Source organism: Cupressus sempervirens, chromosome 2, assembly GCF_028749045.1.
Source record: "Cupressus sempervirens isolate cs-2001-9-10 chromosome 2, ASM2874904v1, whole genome shotgun sequence".
Classification (NCBI taxonomy): Eukaryota; Viridiplantae; Streptophyta; class Pinopsida; order Cupressales; family Cupressaceae; genus Cupressus; species Cupressus sempervirens.
Window position 1 is genome coordinate 2,478,574 of NC_143119.1, and position 6,000 is coordinate 2,484,573.

Consider the following 6,000-nt stretch of genomic DNA (forward strand, 5'->3'; position numbering starts at 1 on the left):
AAGATAGAGAAGCCAAAAGATAGTGCTATTACCCCAGTCTCCTCTCCTCATGTCACCCCAGTTCCCTCTCCTCGTGTCACCCGTGTTCCCTCACCTCATAATAGCCTAGTTCCACAAGTAAGTGCTACACTTCTGCAACCATGTAGCCCTCCAATGTAGATAGTAGATTTGGGAGATGGAGGGAGTAGTAGTAGTGAATCTACTAAATTTGATGAGGCAGATAAGGAAACCTCAGAGGTGGAGAAAGGCTAGAGATCTTCCAAGCTCATTTCTTAAACCACAAAGAAGCCCTTCTCCTCAACTGTGATGGCAATCTCTCCAGTCAAGAAGAAGATGTTTAGCACTCACTTGGGATGACCTCCAAGGTGATAGGCATAGATTTTTGGTTGGAGGAAACTTTGGAGAAGAAGAGAAAGAGGAAGGATGAAGGCACTCCCAACAAGGATAATGTTACCTATTTTTGTCTCCCACCAAAAATTTGAATTTGAATGCCAGCCCACCCAACGGTCTTTAACCATCTTTAATATTATTTAAATGCCTTGGAAATACAAGAGATAAATAAATAAAGATTTTATGGTAGTTCCTATTTTCCTAAATTTGTTTCCCCTAGCCCACAACTTTTCGCACCATCAAATCTTGCATAGATCTACGGTGGACACTTTCCCGCTTTCCCAAAACAAGTGATCTTTACATAATGCAAGGAAGTGTCGTCGTGATGCAAGGCAAGTGGGTCCACGTTCTTCTTGTGGGCTACAAGTTGGGAAGCTACTGGGTGAGCTAGCAATTTGATTGGCGGGTGCTTTCCCGCATTCTGTGTTGTGTCAGACTTCCTGACAATGCGGGCAAGCGCTAAATCACCACGTGTCCTCACGGGCCCAAATGAATAAAAGTTACAGTTAGGCATTGAAGCCGCCACATGTTCTTAGTTTGTACCTTCCATCATCTGATGCAAATAGATCTATGGTGGGCGCTTCCCCGCATTATGAAGATGAAAGGATGTTAAGGAATGTGGGCAAGCGCCTCGCTACCGTGTGTCTTTGTGAGGTCATGTTAATTTCATAAGCCGCAAGGTGATGCCAGGTGGGGCCAGGTTGTGTTGAGGTGTATGCTGAGTAGTTCGTGGGCCCAAAAGTATTAAGGGCAGGCGCAATATAATGAAGATCTTTCATGATCGTTGATCTTACGAAGATCAACGATCAGCACTTCCCCGCATTATGAAGATGCAAGATAATTAAACAATGCGGGAAAGCACCTGAAGGACATGTGTCCTTATGGACCCGGCTAAGTCATTAACACTTAAGGCTGATGATGATGTGACATCATGGTTAAGTTGGGAAGGTGGCTCAGTTAATTGAGAAGATGTGGTCAACTGCGTGGAGACTTTACGAGGTGGCAAAATGAAATGAAATTATTGGCCCGCGTGGCCCATTTTGGTTGTAGGATTCAGTTGACTTTTGAATTTTCTGACAGATGAGCTAGAAACGACAGAAATTGAGTTTTCTTGCATGATTTGATCCTCACAATCAATTCCAACTTCTCTTGAATGAATGCTAAACCCAGTAAACAGCAAGAGAACACTCCACCACCCTAGTTTATCCATCTACTTGGTCAGAATGGTTTAATGGCGTCATTTCTGTCAGGGCCCTATTTCAACAAAATATCATATTTCATTGTATCTGAATCTATGCCCAAATTATATTTTCTCCAAATCTTTAAAGAGACTTAATGGCAGTGGTTGTGGAGTAACTTTAGTTAGAGAACATCTCAGTTATGCCTAAGCTATAAAGGCAATTTTTGTAGATTTTGTTGAGGTCGACCCTTCTCTGTTTTCTCTAATATTGCTTTGCAATTTCACTATAAATCCCCTTTGCCTCTAAATTGTATGAAATTCTTATCTCCTTCAACCATTGATGTGAAGTGCAAGAACTATTTGCCTCTCATTGGTGTATTGTAGATATCTGCAATCTTTCATGACAGTATCTCTTTTGGCCTATGAATGGTATATAAGTGAATCCTCTCTTTCCTTGTGTCATTCATTTGGGTTTTTCTGATCTGCACGTGATTGTTAGATTAAAGCAAGTCTAGATGTGTATATCTTTTGGTGTCATGATGGTTCAATAGTGCATGTATGGGAAAAGATTGGTTTGAACGCTCTATTTTTGGTGCATCACCCCCCTTAGGTTAGAATAGGTAGATTTGCTTCTATGCATTCCTTCTCCCTTTTCCTCTCCAAGAGTAGTTAGGTGCACCCTGATAGTAAAGGAAGCCAACCTTCTCCGGAGAGTCAACCTCAGAGTTCAAGTCCCACATCTTTGAGGTTGTTTCCATGTTTCACAAGGTTGTCCTTAGGTAAAAACTTTGGACAAGGGTGCAAACTTTTGTGACAACGGATACCTTATCTCTTGTAGTTTGTTCTAGATCTGCATTGAGTAAGCTTACGAAGCAGCAGACCTTGTCTATTCTAGGACAAGATCTAGAAACAAGGCACCTGACAATAGAAATTGCAAAACCCACCAAGGATGGACAGATTGAAGATATGTCCACAGATGATTTCACTCTACACTCGGTGGATCTTGGAGAGGCCAGACATGACACCAAGGTTGGCTTGTGGAAGTCAACCAACGAAGTAATTAAAGGACAATTGGAGAGCCTCAAGTTGTCAAAGGTTAGGATGAAGGAAAATATTCAAGAATTGAATGGATTTATCAGACAATTGGTTACCCCGTTGGCGAGCATCTATGGGAGATCTACGACTACTAATCCTTCTGCTGTAGATGTTCAAGCACTTATATCTCAGCTCCAAGAAGATAAGCACTTTGGCCAAATTGGTAAGGACTAGACTGGGAAGGTCAAATTGGAGGGAATCTCTATTATAGAACAAATTGATAATGTCATCTTAAGATTAGAAGTAGAGAAGGATAACATCTCACCAAATAGAAATACTTTGGCCAGAGAAAGAGTGAAGAGTGATGATTGTATCTCTCTTTTAGAGATGATTATTCAAATGAAGGCAAAGGAAGTTGTCAAACCAAAGATCTTTCCCAAGGGAGATGAAACTTTATTCAAATGGCTTCAGAGCATGCAGTTCAAATTAGAAATGATCTTGTTAGTAGAGAAAGGACTTAAGGAGACAAAGGATAAAGTAAAGAAGGACCAAGATAGAGATTTTGAGCTCTAGATGGAACTACATACAAATTCGCAAACTAGCGGCCAAGGGAAAGGAATCATTGGAATAACCGCCATGTAGGATAATTTCTCCAAATTCATAGATAGTTTGACCAATGTATCCTCCAGTAATCAAAACAGAGCTGTGGAACTCCAAAAACTCAGCAGATAGATACATGTGGCCATAGAGGAATTGCAAGATCGATTGAATGTTGTGAAGTATTTGGCTAGGGAACATTCTAAGTGGCTCTTGAGATACACCAACATACACGTGCCTAGGCATGAAGAGCTAATCCCAATCATTGTTGTTGCTAAGGCCTATATGGAAAAAGAAATAAAGGGAAAGAAGGTGAAGTGATTCATATTCCGCTCCTTTCACTTTTTGATGCAATCATTGTAATATGATAAACTAGTTTCTTGCCATTTGTCATTCTTTTAAGGAGATGAACCGATTGAACTTCTATTGTAACGGTCATCTTAAAATCCTATATGTATGAAATTGAAAGATTAATAAAAGGTCAGCTAATTTTTGGTGTGAAGTAATTGATGTTGCATAGTTAATTGAATGGTATTTTGTATCAATTATTTTATGTTCCATTTCTATTAGTTGTTCATTACATGTTTTCTGTTTTATCTAAATTGAAGCAAGGAACGAACAAAGTTTCATTCCCCTGTTTCAAAGTAGTAACATATGTGATAAGTAGTGTCATTGCATGTTCAAAGAGAAATCCCTTAGATGTTTTCCCTTCAGTTAATTTTTCTTTCTGAGTAGCTTAGATTCTAGCAGAATCAGTTTAGTATTAGTTGTTATGCCATTTCTAGTCATTAAGTTTTGTGAGTTCATAAGATATGTGGGTTCATAAACTTAATCAATTCTTCATAAATCACTTCTTGCCTAAGTTAGACCCTATTTAGGCCTGGTAAGGTTTTACCTCTCATGTTCTTAGGTCAAGAACACACCCCATATAAGTTTTAGGAATAAAACATAATTCATTGCAAATCTATGATAGGGAGTTGTACCTATTAATTCAGAGAAAAGTTAGCCTTTTTAGAAGCAAATTTTCAACTGTTTGTAGTCATATATTGTTCATAGTTTGGGCATTTAAGAGTCAAAATCAGAAAGAACAATCTATTTACCAACAGATTTTTGGCGACTCTGTTGGGGAATATGAACAGTCACTTGACTAATAAGCCTATATCATGAGGGAAGATGGTACTACCTCATGAGAACATTTTTCCAGTGCTCCAACCTAATCTTGGATTTCAAGACAATCAAGAAGATTTAATCTTGTCACTTAATACATTTGTTTGGAGACATAGGAGGAATACAGAACATTACAGAAATGCTAACAAAATTTTGAAAGAAGAAGAATCTAGGGCCGAAGCTTTGGAAAGAGCTATCCAAAGAAGAGAAATCTGAAAAGTAGAAAGACAGTTGAGACATGAAGTTCAAAGACAAAACTAACCTAGCACCCTGGAACAAACAAGGTTCCTCAGAAGTACCAAAGAACGGGGTGGACAAGACCCTATTTTTGATAAACTTACAGAACTTGGTTTTCCCATCTTAAATATTCCTAAATAGAAAGGTGAAAAGAAAGTCAAAGTAGACCACCTTCCCCCGTTAGGAATCAAAGCACTTCACATACTATCTACCAGGTATTGGCCTTGCACGAAATCACTACTCCCCCAGTTGTCAATTTTCCACCATACCTTGCAAGAACAATTATGGCTGCTCCTTGGGCTACAACAACAAGTCTATTAGCACTCATAGTCTATCACTCGCTTCCAGCCGGTTTGAGGAAGAATTTTCTTAAATTTTTGGGTGAAGGGAAGGTTGCCAATGATGAACACATTAAGCCCTTCTTTGTAGCTACTCACATCTTATGAGTTACACATGAGGATGTTGTAAGATTATTTGTGGAAACCTTGACAGAAAGTGCATCAAACTGGTTCTATCATCTGGATGATGGCTCAATCACTAACTAGGATACAATGAGAACAACCTTCGAGACAAGATTTAAAACTATGGAACATAAACATGTCTTGTTAACATAGATGACATCTATTAAGAAACAACCCAGCATGAGTATGAGGGATTTCGTTGCTACTTTCAATAAGATCACTAGTAGAATCCCAATTGCTGACAGACCTACTGCTGGTAATCTGAAAATATTTTTCATAAGTGCGATGCCACCAAATATCAATTATGATTTAAGGAGAGCACATACCACAGATTTGGCAGATGCACAAAAGAAGGCAATTGAATTTGAAGATGATTTAATTTAATTGGAAAAATGGAAATGATAACTTCAAACCAAGGGAACTTCCAGTAATACCATGTCATCTAATGAAATGATTCAGAAATTATCAAATGAGTTGGTAGCAGTAAAAAGGAAATTACCTAGATTCAATAATTCTTACCAGCAAAATTATCAAAATCTGCCAAGAAGGAATAATGATGGAAAATTTCTGCAGCTCATAGGTTCACAACCCAGGTTGGCAATTAAAGCAGCACCAAAGAAAGGAAATATGTGTGTGTTTCATTTGACAACAGATCATAATAGTGAGAGTTGTCTGAAAACTACTAGTATGATGCAGTTGTTATCCACCAATGAGTTGAACATTGCAACTCCTTGTTCTGAGTCAAATTCATACTCAAATGAAAACTCTAGAAATTTATTTTTGGAGTATGAGTCAGATTCTAAACCCAAGGGTGAATGCTATGCAACTATCGATGGAGCTTCATACACAATATTAACCAAGGGTCAAAAGCTTAAGAATCAATCTCCCCATCATGCTTCAGGAAATGATCCCACCTCTTCATCAAATAACACT